Source organism: Chlorocebus sabaeus, chromosome 12, assembly GCF_047675955.1.
Source record: "Chlorocebus sabaeus isolate Y175 chromosome 12, mChlSab1.0.hap1, whole genome shotgun sequence".
Taxonomy (NCBI): Eukaryota; Metazoa; Chordata; class Mammalia; order Primates; family Cercopithecidae; genus Chlorocebus; species Chlorocebus sabaeus.
Window position 1 is genome coordinate 17,027,311 of NC_132915.1, and position 17,569 is coordinate 17,044,879.

At 36.2% G+C, this 17,569-nt stretch overlaps 1 pseudogene; it reads right to left on the reverse strand.

Annotated features, from left to right (window-relative positions):
• Positions 1-13,511: 13,511 nt before the first annotated feature.
• On the reverse strand, positions 13,512-14,841 carry LOC103219639 (keratin, type I cytoskeletal 18 pseudogene; annotated as a pseudogene).
• Between the last annotated feature and the right edge of the window lie 2,728 nt (positions 14,842-17,569).

Genomic DNA, 17,569 nt, shown 5'->3' on the forward strand with positions numbered 1-17,569 from the left:
GCTTTTAGTTATGCAAATTTTTCTAGCAAGTGGTGACTCCATAGCCCACTTGAATTCCTCTCCAGAAAAAACTGTTCGTTTGTTTGTTTGTTTGTTTTTTCCTCTGCCACATGACCAGGCTGCAAATCTTTTAAATTTTTATGCTCTGTTTCCCTTCTAAATGTAAGTTGCCACTTTAAGTCATTTATTTGCTCCCACATATGAACATAGACTGTTAGAAGCAGTCAAGTCACAGCCAGGCACAGTGACTCACACCTGTAATCCCAGTACTTTGGGAAGCCTAGATCAATGGATCACCTGAGGTCAGGAGTTTGAGACCAGTCTGACCAACGTGGTAGAACCCCATCTCTACTAAAAATGCACAAATTAGTTGGGCATGGTGGCAGGTGCCTATAATCCTAGCTACTCAGGAGGCAGGAGAATTGCTTGAAACCAGGAAGTGGAAGTTGCAGCAGTGAACCAAGATTGCAGTATGGCACTCCAACATGGGTGACAAGAGCAAAACTCCATCTCAAAAAAAAAAAAAAAGAAAAAAGAAAAAAGAAAAAAAAGAAAAGAAGAAAAGAACAAGCCAAATCACATCTTAAACGCTTTGCTGCTTAGAAATTTCTTCCACCAGATATCCTAGATCATCAATCTCAAGTTCAAAGTTTGACAGATCCCTAGGGCAGAGGCAAAATGCAGCCAAGTTCTTTGCTAAAGCATAACAAAGTGACTTTTGCTCCAGTTCCCAGTGAGCTCCTCATTTCTATCTGAACCCTCCTCAGCCTGGACTTCATCGTCCATATCACTGTCAGCATTTTGCTCACGACCATTTAACCAGTCTCTAAAAAAAGTTCCAAACTTTCCATTATCTGTCTTCTTCTGAGCTCTCCACTCTTCCAACATCTGCCTGTTACCCAATCCCAAAGCTAGGGCTTCACATCTTCAAGTATTTTTATAGCAATGCTTCACTCCCAGTACCAATTTTCTATATTAGTCCATACTTGCATTGCTACTATAGAAATACCCAAGACTGGGTAATTTATAGGAAAAAGAGGTTTAATTGACTTATGGCTCTTCAGGCTGTACAGGAAACATGGCAGCATCTGCTTCTAGGGAGGCCCCAGGGAGCTTTTACTTAAGGCTGAAGGCAAAGCTGGAGTAGGTACTTCATATGGCAAAAGCAGGAGCAAGAGATCGAACAGGGAGGTACCACAAACTTTTAAAGGACCAGAACTCATGAGAACTCATTCACTATCATGAGAACAGTACCATGGGGGATGGTGCTAAACCATTCATGAGAAATTTCCCCATAATCCAATCGCCTCCCGAAAGCCCCACCTCTAACATTGGGGATTACACTTCAGTATGAGATTTGGGCAGGAACACACATCCAGACTATGTCAGCATTTGTAATAGACTTTCTTTTTTTTTTTTTAAACAATTTTCCCCATGAAACTATTGAATCCATATCATATTGATCTGAGATCTATACTTCCGTAGTTTTTTCACTAAATATCTAGTAAATTTTTACTAATGCCAAGTCATTGTTCAATAATCTAGAGATACCACATACACACACACAGCATTATGAATTTTTAAAAATTGTATATATTAATATAATGCACAGGTGTTAATTCACCCAACCTGCTTTCAGTAAGTCGTTGCAGTAGTTCCCACTTATCCTCAGTCTTACTTTCTGTGTTTTCAACCACTCACAGTTAATTGTGGTCTGAAAACAGTAAATGAAAAATTCCAGAAATAAATAATTCCAGAAATAAATAATTCCAGAAATAAGCTTTAAATGCTATATCACAATGCCTCTCTATGTAATGTACTTCATTTTATCTCATCATGTAAGTATTTTATATTCTCACATCATCACAAGAAGGGTGAGGATAGTACAATAAGATATTTAGAGAGAGATCACATTCATATAATTTTATTACGGTTTGTTATACATTTTTAATTTTATTATTAATAGTCTCTTACGGTGCCTAATTTTAACTGCAGCAATCTCATAGGTATGCATGTATAAGAAAAAAAAACACAGCATATATAGGGTTCAGTACTATTTACAATTACAATCACTCACTGAGTGTCTTAGAACATATGCCCTACAGATGTGATAAAGGGGCTGTGGTAATGAGTTTCTAATATATGTCTACTAATGGTCTAGGTGCTAGAAATATTGAATTGACTAGTAGAGGAAATTTCCTTTCTTTAATGGGGCTTATTTTATTTTTTGAGAAATAAGCAAAAAATAAATACATGATTGTAGAGAGAATTGTCACATGAAAAAATGGGGTTTGAGATCATGGAATAACTGAGGGAAAGTAGACATTTCAGATATGAACTAAAAGAAGAAACCAACCATACAAAAATTAGAAGAAAGCGTATTTCAGCTAGAGGTAGAAATCTCAGAGACATGAAGGAGTCTAGTGTGTTGAAATAAGAGCTACCTATGCCATAAGGCTTTATCAGAGTGAGCTAGAAGGAGAACAGGATGAGTTGAGTGGTGATATAGACAGCAGCCAGATGATGAAGGGAATTATGGGTTGTGGCACGAAGTTTGTGTTTTAAGAGTGATAAGAAATCATTGTAGAGGTTGTAAGCAAAAAAGTGACAAGATAAAATGTATGCTTTCAGATTTGTATTCTGCTTGAAAAACAAACGATGTGTATTCTGTGTTTTGAGTCCATTGCTTTGGGTCGCTGTTTGTTAAATGCCTTTTAAAAGACCTTTGCCAATTTCAATCCTGCTTAAGGTATAGAAAGCTACAAAAGAACATCCCTCCTATCTTAACAAGGAAAACGTGGATAATTTAGAAAAGCATACCATTCTTGAATTCATCAGAAACTTGAGATTACAAGAGATTCAAGCAGACTTAATTCCAAGGAATAACAATCACCTTCAAAGAGATACGAGACTGCTGGGCTATTTAATCTTTGAAAGAACATGGCGGGGAGAGACGACTGCCAAATAAGTGGGTAATAGCTAAAATCGTAATGCAATAGAAGAGGCTGACTGTGAGCCAGCACATTTGTTTAGAAGAACTGAGAGCTACACATGCGAAGGTAGTTCTCACTCACTCACAAAATCTTCATGGGACTCATAAAAGATGGGTCCAAGGCAGGAGAACAGAGTGAGCCCTCTTTGGTGGCACACATATGAAAGAAGTTTTTTGCTACCACTGAGGGACAAACATACACTATTAATCCACCAGACCCTACTTTTATGAGAAGCAAAATCGTAAGCCATTGAGAAGGGGGCAGCAAATCTCCCACTCATAGGACTGCTGGAAAAGGGCACAAACAAAACTATCGGAGGAAGGGTAGAAAAAGCATAGAAAACACTCCTTTTTGCCTGCCAAACCAAAGCAAAGAGTCACAGCTTCTAGCAGAAGGGTAGAAACAGAAGCTCCTCTAGGGACAAGAAGTTTGAATGATATATAGCAGCATTTGCTACTGCTGATGGAGGGGCAAAAAAATCTTTCCTGCCCAAGACCTGTTAATGATACATAATGGAGTTTGCCTGTTACTGGAGGAACAGGAAGGAATAATAAAGAGATACCATTTCCCATGCTTAGACACAAAGACTCTCCAACTGAATCTCGACTAGAAGAATAAATTCCCTGCTCCTATCACAAGCTTAACATAGGCTGCCAAGCAATACCAATGTAGCAGTATGTGTGTTGAGTGGGTATGGCCAGTAAGAAGGTAGAGAATAGGTGTTGGATTTTGTCAAATGCTTTTTCTGCATCTATTGATATAATCACGTGACTTTTTTTCTTCTCTAGTTGGTTGATGTAACAGAATACATTAATTGATGTCCAAATGTTGAAGTAGCTTTGCCTACCTGGGACTGATCATGGTATATAATTCTTTTTATACATTGTTTGACTTAATTTGCTGATACTTTGTTGAGAATTCCTTGCATCTATATACATGAGAGATGTTGGTCTATAGATTTTTTTTCTTATAATGTCTTTGATTTTGGTATTACGGTAATTCTGGTCTCATGAGTTAGAAAGTATTCCCTTTGCTTCTACCTTCTGAAAAATATTGTGCAGAATTAATATAATTTCTTCCTTAAGTGTTTGATAAAATTCACCAGTGAATCCAGATGGGTCTGGAGCTTTATGTTCTGTAAGATTATGAAATATTGATTCAATGTCTTTAATATGGGCCTATTTGGATTGTCTATGTCTTCATGTGTAAATTATGGCAGATTGTGCCTTGCAAGGAATTGGCCTATTTCATCGAGGTTATCGAATTAGTTGGCATAGAGTTGTTCATAGGATGTCTTTATTATCCTTTTAATGTTCATGAGATCAGAAGTGATGTGACTTTATTTTTGATGTTAGTAATTTGTGTCCTTTCTTTTTCTCATAGTTAGATTGACTAGAAGAATATTGATTTTCATGATTTTTCAAATAATTAGCTTTTGATTTTGTTGACTCTCTTGATTTCCTGGTTTCAATTTTATAAATTTTCGCTCTGGTTTTTATTATTTATTTTCTTCTACTTACTTTGGATTTATTTGGTCTTTTTTTTATTTTCCTAAGGTGGAAGCTTAGATTATTTATTTTAGAGCATTCTTCTTTTCTAATATATGCTTTAAGTGGTATAAATTTCTCTCTCATCACCACATCTCACGCATTTTGATAAGTTATGTTTTTCATTTTCTGTTCAAAATATTTTTAAATTTTTTCTTGGGATTTCTTGTTTGACTTTTGTATTACTTAGAAGTGTGCTATCTAATTTCTAAATATTTTGGAACTTTCCAGCTGTTTTTGTGTTATCATTTTCTAGTTTAAATCCATTGTGGTCTGAGAGCAGACACTATATGATTTCTATTCTTTTAAATTGGTTAAGATTTTTATGTCACTCAGAATATGGTCTCTCTTGGTGAATGTTCCACAGGAGCTTGAGAAGAATGTGCATTCTTCTGTTGCTGAATGAAATAGTCTACAGATGTCCATTATATCAAGTTACTTAATAGTGTTGAGTTCAACTAGATCCTTACTAATTTTCTGCCTGCTTGATTTGTACATTTCTGATAGATGGGTGAGATAACTGCAAAAGTAAAATAAAATAGAATATACAAGAACTGTGAGACAACTACAAAAGGCAAAACATACATACAGTGGAAATTCTAAAAAGAAAAATCCACATGGAACAAGATAGCTAGAGTGAGTTCGAGTTGGATATTCCTCCTCTCCCAAATCGGTTAGGCTCTGTTAAAATCTCAATAGATTAAACTCTGGTTACAGTTTCTCCTGAAGGCAGACCTGGTTAAGAAGAATGGAATACTTCGACGTATTTGAAAGTTGTTTCCTTTCGCCTCCCGGGCCAGAAGCACAATGAAATGCTTTTCTGAAATTCATTGTGAGGACCTAGCAGAGTTGCTGCTGGAAGCAAAACTCATAAGAGTGATCACATATGAAAGAATTTTCTTCTTTCTAAAAGCTAAATATTCATATATATATATACACACACACACACACACGCACACACATATACACATACATACACACACACGTATACACACACACACACACACTTTATTTTCTTTATCCCTTTATCCACTGGTGGACATTTAGGTTATTTCCACATTTTGGTTATTCTATATAATGCTGCAGAGAACATGGGAGTGTAAACATCTTTTCAAGATCCTGATGTCAGTTCTTTCAGATAAATACCCAGAAGTGGAATTGTTGGATCATACAGTACTTCTATTTTTAATTTTTGTGGCATCTCCATGCTGCTTTCTATAGTGGCTGCAACCTTTTATATCCACACCAACAAAGTACAAGTGTTCCAATTTCTCCACAACCTCATTCACATTTACTTTTATTCATAATAGCTTCCTAACAGGTGTGAGATGATAGTTCATAGTGGTTTTGATTTCCATCTCCCTGATGACTAGTGATGTTGAGAACCTTCTCACGTACTTATTGGCAATTTGTATGTCTGTTTTGAGAAGTGTCTTTTCAAATCCTTTGCCTATTTTTAATTGCATTGATTATTTTCACTATTGAACTTTAGCAGCTCCTTATATATTTTGGATATTAACTCCATATCCTATATATGCAGTTTCCAAATATTTTCTCCCTCACATTCTGTAGGTTGTCTTTTTACTGTTAGTTCTTTCCTTTGATATGCAGAAGCCTTTTAATTTTATATAGTTCCACTTGTCTAATTTTGCTTTTGTTGCCTGTGATTTGGGGGTCATATCTAAGAAGCTGACAAGACAAAACTCATGAAGCATTTTTCCTGTGTTTTCTTCTAGGAGTTCTACAGTTTCAGGTCTTATGTTTATGTCTTTAACACAGTTTAACTTGATTTTTGTGTATAGTGTAAATATCTTGATTTCATTCTTTTGCATGTGGACACCCAGTTTTCCCAACATCACTTGTTGAAGAGGCTATCCTTCCTCCATTGTATATTGTTGGTACCATAGTAAAATATCAGTGGTTTATATATGCATGGATTTATTTCTAGAGTTTTTATTCTGTTCCATTAGTTAATATGTCTGCCTCTGTGCTAGATAAAAACAACCTTTAATAAAACACCAGCAAGCTAAATTCAACACTATAGTAGCCTTTCATCATTCATTACTACCAAGTAGGCTTTATCCCTGGATGCAAGGGTGGTTCAACATGTGAAAATTAATGTGATAGACCACAGTAATCACATAAAGGAGAAAAACAACATGATAGTCTAATTAGATTTAAAAAAAACAGCATTTAAAAATATTCAATACATTTTCATGACAAAAAGTCAACAAACTAGGAGGAGAAGAATTTACTTTAAGATGAGAAAGAACATACATAAAAAGACCCCAACTAACATCACACTCAATAATAAAAAACAAAACAAAACAAAAAACTGAAAGCTTTTCCTCCAACATCAGGAACAAGGAAATGATGCTCACATTTGTCTATCCTATTCAACATAGTACTAGAAGTCCTAGCCTGAATAATTAAGCAGAAAAATAAAAGGAATATATAAGTCATAAAGGAAGGAGTGAAATTATATCTATTTGAGATGGTATGATCTTAAATGTAGAACACCCTAAAGATTTCACTGTAAAAACCTATTATAATAAACAAATTCAGTAATGTTGCAGGGTATAAAATAAATATACAAAAATTGGTTGTGTTTCTATATACAAACAATGAACTATCAAAAAAAGAAATTAAGAAAATGATCCCACTTACAATATCATCAAAAGAACAAAGTACTTAGAAATAAACTTAACTGAAAAGGTGAACAACTTGCACACTGGAGATTGCAAAAAAGATTCATGAGTGAAATTAAAGATAAATAGATATCCTGTGCTCATGGATTAGAAGACTTAATATTGTTAAAATGTTTATACTACCCAAAGCAATTTATAAATTCAGTGAAATTCCTACCAAAATCATAATGGCATTTTTTAATAGAAATAGAAAAATATCCTAAAATTCATATAGAAGCACAAAGGATTTCAAATACCCAGAACAATCCTGAGAAAGGAAAACAATGCTGTAGACATTGTACTTCCTGATTTCAAAATACATTACAAATCCACTGTCATCAATTCTTGATGAGACCATCTTTGGTTGTACAAAGGATTTTAAATCGGAGCACCGGGCTATCACTTGAAGATATTTTAAGTACTTACATTCTCTACCTGACTTGATGGATTAATTGGAATGTTTAATGTTATCAATAAATGGAATATCATAAGAATCATTTTCTAAATCAAAGTGATCTTTCCTATGAAAGCATTACATATGTATGTATGTCTCTATATAGACATATATACATATATACATACACAGACATAATCTGGAGATGTATATATACATATAGTCTCCTGATGAAGGGCATAATGTGAACCAGGTTTCTTTTTCTCCTTTCACACCCTTTGATAATATCTACTCCTGCCATCTAAAGGATCCAATATCCTCATAGTCATACCTTAGGTAAGGAGCAAGCAAATGAAGTTAGGAGAAAACAGTCAAAGAAAAAGATGAAGGCCTCATGTGGCCTATCAGTGTCAGATTAGAGGAAAAAACAAGAGTAAAGTCGAGTCAACTAGTATTTGATGTTTAAATTCATAAAGAAGGACTCAGATTTGTACTTTCATGATCAAAAATTACAGCTTTCTGAAGAGGTAGCCTTTAAGATATTTTTTAAATAGGTAGATTAAAAGAGAGTTGATAAAATTTTCAGGACTTAGTGACCATGTTGTATCCCTAAAGTCTAATTTTAGCCTGAAATTTGATGGGATTCTGCTCATGATTCATACCCTGACAGGAGTCTCTGGCCTTTTAAAGCTCCTAACAAGTACCTGAAATCATGCCGTAATATTTTAAAGTTCCATTCAGTAATAACTTTTATGTTTCACTATTAGAGAAATCCTGGATTTTTACTAATACAGATTTATTTCTGTAGCTCAAGTAAAAAACATACTCCTCTGGAGAGGTTAAATATATATATATATTTATTTTAATATTTAATAATGTTAAATTTAATAATATTTAAATATATATATAAATACATTGTTTTAAATATTCTCAATAGATTTGCAATGCAAGTAGTATCATTCTTATGTATAAAATGAAAAAAAAACAACCAGAGTGTTGGATTTCATTAAAATCATCTTCCTTAGATCACATACATAGAAAAAGAGAATCTGAATTAGAAAACAAGGATGTCTAAATAAGAAGAAAGTCTGTGTTCTTATCACTCCCTTCCATTACTTCTCACACACAAAAAAATCACATTAAGTCTTAGAGTTTGCTTCTTTCCCCAAGCTTTATATAGCTTTAGAAAATGGACTATTAGATGTACTCCTATGTCTTTTGCTCTGGCTACATGTGTTGTTTATGCTGTAATTTCTCTGCTTTATCCTTGGCATGGTGAATTTTTATTCTTGGTTTCCTGTGATAACACTGTGTTCCAGATTTTTTTTCTTTTTTTGCTATTTGTTTATTTTGGTAGGGAAACATCAGATACAAAAAGTTGAACAATATTTCTTTCTTCATGGCCTGATAACATCATTCCATTATGCAAGGTCCCTAAACTGTTTTATATATTTTTAAGATTTCTTTATTTTATCCTTATTCCTTTCTCTCATTTTCTGCCCAAGGAACTATTTCAGTTGTCATGTCTTTTCTTCTTATTGATGTACATATCTTATATGTGGTTTTGTTTGTGTATTTTAAAATACATTAGGGGTCTTGTAATGTTCTAATTCTCCTTTAGTTTTTAAGATGTACGGATGTGTGAATATCTAGTCCACTGCTTCTAGCTTTTGAAGAGTATTCCATAATTTTTCAGTGACAAATACATTGTCTTCAAATTTCCACTGCCATAAGCAATGTTGCAGTATTGCCACACATTTCCCCACAGAAATCTGAGTTGAGAATAGGGTTGGGCAGACTATTCTGGACCATATGCTCTGAAATAAGTTTGTTAGATCACAGGTTATCCATAACTTAACCTAGTAACCATCTCTCCAGCCAGCAGTGCCCAAGGATTCCTGTACCTCTAGGTTTGTCAGTCCTTGTCATCAACCAGCTTTACGTCTTTAATGAGTTTTGAATTCTCTTTGTCTTTCCTTTGCATTTATCTATGTACTAATGAGTGTGATATTCTTCATATGGTTATTAGCAATATAGATTTCTTCTCTTCTGGTAATTACCAACTACCACATTATAATCTTTGTCTATTTCTCCATTTGATTGCCTTATTTTATGTTTGTTTTTAAGAGCTCATTATATATTCCAGATAGCAATTCCTTTTTGTTTTTAGGTATTGTAAATATTTTCTTCCAATATATTTGTCAGCGATGTTCCTTATTGAATAAAACACTTTAATGAAAATAAGCAGAAATTTTTGCCTTTTGTGTTGTAGAGGTTTTAAAAAGTCCTTTCTCAACTGTAGATCCATGAAGACATTCCAATATATGAGCTTCTATTATTTATAATTTGCCTTTTAATATTTAGGCTTTTAGTGCAGAAGAAGCTTATGTTTGAATGTGTCACTTGATATATTTTATATTTTAAATATGTCATATTTTTCACTTCCTGAGATAATACTATCTACTGATTTCCTTTCTCATTTGTTTCTTCATCACGTTTATTATACATCAAGTTTTTACATATGTTTCCAGTCTCTATTCAGTTAAAGATGAACTTTTATATCTCTAAGTATCTTGAACAATCTTTATTACAGATAATTATTCAAGAATATTGAAATAAATTTATTCTATGGAGCAGTGCTCTTAAGAATTTCTACTGAAATATTTTCGCACATCCGTATCTCCAAAATTTTAACTTTAGAGAGATTTAAGAAATGTAGTTGATTTGAGGGCATGTCTCTGATCTGCCACTGATGAGAAAACGCAATGTAGGATTATTCAACATCCTAAAAGAGATTATCCCTAAAGTTTTGTACCATCCCCAAATTCAGTTTCTATGATGGAAGGCAAAACATATTTGAATGAATGAGGTAGTAAGTAAAGTGAAAGTTGAAAGTGTATTTCTCATGTCCTTAAAAGTGTTAGTGTGAAATTCCTTTTTCTTTATTAGACATTACCCATTGTTATGGATTCTCACAAAAGTATTTTATAATCTACAACTTTTTCTATATTCTGATTGAAATCCAGATATCCTGCTTAACCACCAAGACCTTCAATATTACATCAATGGAATAGTAGGTACGAGTGGATTGCACAGATTTTCTGATTGTGAATATTAGGCAGCATGTATATTCATCACATTCTTCAGTGGAAAGTGATTTTGTTGCTTGCTGGTCATTTTTTCATTATACCAAACTAGGCTGAAATATGGCCAAATGATTACTAGGCATTTGCTTAGTGGGGGAAGGGGGCAGATAATCCATTTATATATCAAAACATACTTTGAAACAGTCTGAATGTATCCTGGAATGGAACATCACATGTATATAAATCTAAGAGGTATGCTCATAATTTAGATAACCCAATCTGCCCTGTAATAACCTTGCCATTACAATGTACGGGTTAGGATTGTGTTTAGGTGAGAGCAACAGAAAACATGACTTCAAAAAGTAAAATGTTTAGTTACACCACACAAAAAGCAGCCCAGGGAGCTGTCCAGCTACATTAAGTTTAAAAGAAGTCATCAGGATCCCACACTCATTTTCTCCTTTTACTCTGTGGCTTTTGTTCTCCTGGTAGTAGGATAGCAGAAGCATGTCTGGGCATCTCCATATTCCAACCAGAAAGAAAGTAGATAGTCTAAAAGCCTTGTACTCTAGGAGGTTTTGTCTTATGAAAATGAACCCTCCACAACACTTTATGCTACAGCTCATTGGACAAAAATGTTTTAAAGGATCATCCCTTGTTGCAAAGGTAGTCTGACAAGTGAATACTTTAGTTCTCTAACCCTTTTGATAGAGACTGACAATAAAAAGGATAATTATCAGTGGCTTTAGAGAAGATCATCTCCATTGCTTGCTATACTTAACGAGTCAAAAAACTATTATATACATTTATGTACACTCTCTAAAGAAACTTCTGATGATTGCAAGTCTGCTCTATATTTAAACAGGAAGAATAATCCTAATAGATAATATTTTAATTTTAAATGTTAATAAATGTTTTTTAATAATAATTGACCCTTATTTTATACCTGGATCATCCCAGCAACCCTAATGTGAGTATTAATTCCCTGACTTACAGATGAAAAACCTGAGGTCTGGAAAGGTTGCATCCTCACCAATACCACATATCTATACTAAATGGCAGACAAATAATTCAAACCCAAGTCAGATCATTATGACTTGAAATTTCCTTTCCAATCTGCTCTGCTGTATATACACCTACTCGTACACATTCAAGTATGAATATGAGGTATATATTCCATCTGTACTCATATTTTATATCTCAGTTTGCCATCTCCACTGGGCACTTTGAATTTCTGGCAAAAACAAATGTTTCCCTCTTATTTTATCTTTGGCTGCAATTTTTTGTCTTTGGGAGAAAATATCATAGGAAATTGAGCCTCTTGTGTGGTTGTAGAGCCTGTTCTTGTACTAAACTTATTCTGTAGGATAAATGGATTGAGCATTGTACAATTATAACATTGTAAGTAACCTGAGAGGTCAATCATGCTCTAGTTCAGTAATTTACATTCCTTCTTTTCCAACAAGTAAGTCAATCATTCAGCTGATGCCTGAACATGTCCAGGGACAAGAATTTCACTGGTATTGCACTCGATTTTTTATTTTTATTTTTGAGCAAGGTCTCATTCTGTTGCCCAGGCTGGAATGCAGTGGTGTGATCATAGCTCACTGTATCCTTGAACTTCTGGGCTCAAGTGATTTCCCCTGCATCAGCTTCCCAAAATGGTGAGAATACAAGGCACAAACCACTGTGCCCAGCCACTGGAATAGTTTTAACAATTGAAAACCCAAACATTCTCTCCAATCCATTCACAACTTCACTTCTATAATGATCACTTCAATGAAAGCATTTGGGGAATAGGAGAACAGTTAAATCATTTCCACTGCTCTGCCTAGTTCTACCTAGACTTACTGTAGTCACCCTCCAATGACTTTCTCACACTACAGGAGAAGTTACCTTTTCAGCATGAAACTGATCATATTACACGTACCTTAGTTTTTTTTTTTTTTTAAAAAAAAGACAGAGTCTTGCTCTGTCATCAGACTGGAGTGCAGTGGCACAATCTCAGCTCACTGCAACCTCTGCCTCCCAGGTTCAAGCTATTCTCCTGCCTCAACCTCCTGAGTAGCTGGGACTACAAGTATGCACCACCACACCCAGCTAATTTTTTTTTTCCTTTTTTTTTTTTTTTAGGTAGAGATGGGGTTTCACCATGTTGGCCAGGACAGTTCTCGATCGTCTGACCTTGTGATCCACCCACCACGGCCTCCCAAAGTGCCAGGATTACGGGTGTAAAGCACCGCACCTGGCCATCTTAGAGCCCTGTAATACTTTCTTTTGCTTCTTGGATAAAGCCAAAGGTCCTTAATGTGACCCCTGCTTGTGCCTTCCCTAAGACCACACCAACCTTTGAGTTCCGTGGATTTGTTCTTCTGGCTTCAGGATGTTTGTATATACTGTTCCATCATCTTGGAAAACTCTTCCCTTTGCTAGTCAGTGTTTCAATGTCTACAGGTTTTTGGAATTCATATCAGCCCTCCTGTTAGGTCCCTGACTAGGTAAAATCCTCTACTGTGTGCTCTCCTAGTATAAATACTATTTACTTTATGGTAAAAATGTTATATTTCATTTTTATGATTATTGGATTAATGCCTATTTCTTCTCAGTAAGCATATATACATAAAGCAAACTTTTTTTTTCCATTTTCATACTCAGACTGCACAGTGTCTAACACATAGAGGACGCCCAGTTAATATTTTTGAATAACTGACTAAATCCTTCTATGATGATTATTCTATCCTTTGATCCTAGTTTTGTTTTGTTTTGTTTTGTTTTGTTTTGTTTAACTCTGAACTTTTTATTGGCCTCCTGCTCCCCAAAGGGTACCCTGCTTCTGCTGGCTTAATGCCTCAGAACTTTGGTGTCATTGGTCTCAGACACCACTTTGCCATCCACTATCCGCCGGGTGGTGGTCTCTTGGATGGTTTGCATGGAGTTGCTGCTGTCCAAGGCATCACCAAGATTGAATTCCTCGCCATCTTCCAGCAAGCGGCGGTAGGTGGCGATCTCAGCTTCCAGCTTGACCTTGATGTTCAGCAGGGCCTCATACTCCTGGGCCTGTCGCTGTCCCTCTGCCCGGTTCTGTGCCAGCTCTGACTCCAGGTGCAGCAGGATCCCATTGAGCTGCTCCATCTGTAGGGCGTAGCGGGCCTCCACCTCCCTCAGGCTGTTCTCCAAGCTGGCCTTCAGATTTCTCATGGAGTCCAGGTCGATCTCCAAGGACTGGACTGTACGTCTCAGCTCTGTGAGCGTCGTCTCAGCAGCTCCAACCTCGGCGGACTGTGTGGTGACCACTGTGGTGCTCTCCTCAATCTGCTGAGACCAGTACTTGTCTAGCTCCTCTCGGTTCTTCCGAGCCAGCTCGTCATATTGCGCCCGGATGTCTGCCATGATCTTGGCAAGGTCCCGAGATTTGGGGGCACCTACCTCCACGGTCAACCCAGAGCTGGCAATCTGGGCTTGTAGGCCTTTTACTTCCTCTTTGTGGTTCTTCTTCATGAAGAGCAGCTCCTCCTTGAGAGCCTCAATCTCTGTCTCCAGCTGCAGTCGAGTGACATTGGGGTCATCAATGACCTTGCGGAGCCCATGGATGTCATTCTCCACAGACTGGCGCATGGCCAGCTCTGTCTCATACTTGACTCTAAAGTCATCAGCAGCAAGACGGGCATTGTCAATCTGCAGAACGATGTGGGCATTGTCCACAGTATTTGCGAACATCTGAGCCCTCAGGTCCTCGATGATCTGGAAATAATGGCTCCAGTCTCTGACCTGGGGTCCCTTCTTCTCCAAGTGCTCCCAGATTTTGCTCTCCAGCCTCCGGTTCTGGGTCTCCAGGCTCCTCACTCTGTCCAGGTAAGAGGCCAGGCAGTCGTTCAGGCTTTGCATGGTCTCCTTCTCGTTCTGGATGCCTCTCATTCCTGCCAGACCCCCGGCCATCCCTGAGGCCAGGCCCCCGGACCCCATGCTGCCCCGGAAGCTGGTGGAGCGGGACACGGAGATCCGGGAACCAGAACCCCCGGCGCCTGCATAGACACTGGCCGCGCTGCTGACCAGCCGGGCGCCGTAGCTAGGCGCCTGGACAGAGCCCAGGGACCGGTAGTTGGTAGAGAAGGTGGAGCGAGTGGTGAAGCTCATGCTGTATGGGAGGAAGGCGAGACGACAGGACTGAGGCTTTGCCGACCGATCCTAGTTTTTTTTCTAATGAATATAATTCTCTCAAACGGTATATATACTTATAACATTTGAAGGTATGCTATCTCTTAATATGTCTTAACATTCTGGACTTTTTAGCAATTTTTCTTATAACATGATATACCCATATATTACTTAGCCCATTTTCTGAAAATGGCCCAGTGTTTACAATGTTCTTTTGAAGTGTGTTGTGTACAAATACAGATACATTTTGATCAGTTAATTAATACCCCTGATCTAAGTGCTCTGATAAAAAGAATTATAATCATACAATAACATTTAAATAATGCATACATAACATGTATAATACCAAATAATTCATAATATATAAGTATATAATTTTTTTTGAGAACTTATGACATGGTAGCTTTCATCACTAAGTGCTTGATGTGGAATAATTCAGTTAACCTCAACATAAACTTCAGCCATAAGTATATTAGTATTCCCATTTACAAATGAGAAAATTGAGTCTCGAGAAGAGGATAAACACTTGCCTAATGTCACACAGCTAATGAATGGAACTGAATTTTCAGGAGCTGAATTTAGGCAGTATAGTTCTAGAACAATTTTTTTTTTTTTTTTTTTTTTTTTTAAATATGGAGTTTCACTCTTGTTGCCCAGGCTGGAGTGCAATGGCACGATCTTGGCTCGCCATAGCCTCCAACTCCAACTTTTCTTAAACACCATGATACACTGCTATACTTTTTTATTTTTTAAGAGATTAAGTCTAGCTCTGTTGTCCAGACAGGAGTGCAGTGTGGTAAGATCACAGTACACTGCAACTTTGAACTCCTGCACTCAAGAGATCTTTCTGCCTCAGCCTCCTGAGTAGCTGGGACCACAGGTATCACCATGCTCAGATGATGTTTTATTATTATTATTATTTTATAGAGATGAGGTCATGCCATCTTGCCCAGGCTAGTCTCAAACTCCTGGGCTCAAGCAATTCTCCCACCTCAGCCTCCCAAAGTGCTGGGATTACAAGCCTGAACCACTGCGTCCTGTCTATACTGCTACATGTCTACAAATAAAGTCTAAGTTTTTATATAGCAATTTTTGCCAAGTTTTTTTTATATATATATTACATGGTTTTTTACTTGACTATTCAGCTTAAAGTCACTAAATCCCTAGATATTTTATCTTATAACATTTAAAAATATATAAGTGCTTGTGGTGGAAACATCTGTGACCTATATCTGTGTGTACATGTGTCATTGAATTGATTTTGTAAAATACTAAATGGTTTAGTAAAGGACCTTGAAATGCACATGGGCCCTACATCGTATGCCAAATTTTACAATTACATTTTTTTCTCTAATTAGTCTAACCTCATCCATCTGAGTTTTGACTCACTTTTGGCAGGATAAATAAAGGCCTTGCTACAAAGAAAGAATAAGTTAAATGAAGCCTTTGATTATTGTCCATACCCATAAAATACACAGATGTGGCCATAATGTATACTGGAAATTCCACAGGTTTTGTAAATCAAGAAGTTTGGAACAGCCAAGAACTTTTTTTGGGGGAATATCAATCATCATGATATTGGTTAAACAACAGTTCTCGAATCTACACTGACCAGTTTTTATCAAGTAAGTTCAGATCCACTTATGTACTGATGTCATTTGGAAAAGCTATTAACATGTGGGTATATATTTTCAGTGTTAGAAGGAAGTTATAAAGTTTTAATTAATATAACATATACACATTTTCATTTATAATTTCCATGAATGTGCTTGTCCATGAGTTAAGGGCAGTTTGGTTAGAGAATAACAATAAAAACAGTGCCCATATTAATCTATATTAATCATTGTCAAAGACTTTTAAAATAATGAAATTCAACACAAGCTTTGTCAGTAACCAAAAGGGAAATTAGCTTATCCTTTGACGGCAAAAGAGGTTACAATTTGTTATAGACCATTGACTACGTTTAAAATACACAAACATTTTGTTTAACAAAAATAACATGTCTTTAGGAGAAATAGTTGCTCAATTCATTTCATGAACCAATGGATGTGATATCAGTGTTAGACAATATAAAAGTTTATGCTTTTGCCCCTGATTAGTGAAGTAGGTATATTTTTCAGAACAGGAGATGAGTAATAAATGATCCTTGCCTACTGCCATGTAAATGGACAGAATCAGCATCATTAGGTGGCAATTGCTTTGGGAAATGCAGAGAAATATATGCAAATTCAGATAAATAGATTAGTTCATAAGGCAAAGGTTTCTGAGTCTATTTTAACCCAAGTCTGGCCTGAGTGTAGATTGCCAGATACAGTTTAGGGGACAACTAATTGTCAATTTCTTTCCTTTTGAAACATGATCTTCTTGGCTATGGGGCCTAGGGGCCTTCTTGATGGCATGGATAACTTCATCTTTCTTAAGACCTTTTTGTTGTTTCCTATTTTAAAGTCTCTGATTTTCCTGTGATCTACCTATTCAGTTACAATGTCTTGGCTATGGGGCCTAGGGGCCTTTTCATGATGGCATGGATAACTTTAGCTCTCTTAAGACTTTTTTTTTTTTTTTTTCCTATTTTAAAGTCTCTGATTCCCTTGATCTACCTATTCAGTTACAATTTTGGATATGATTATCTGCTTCAAACTGTCAGAAAATCTGTGTAAGAGAAATGCTTGATATGCTTTGACCTCACTGAATGATCAAAGTCGTT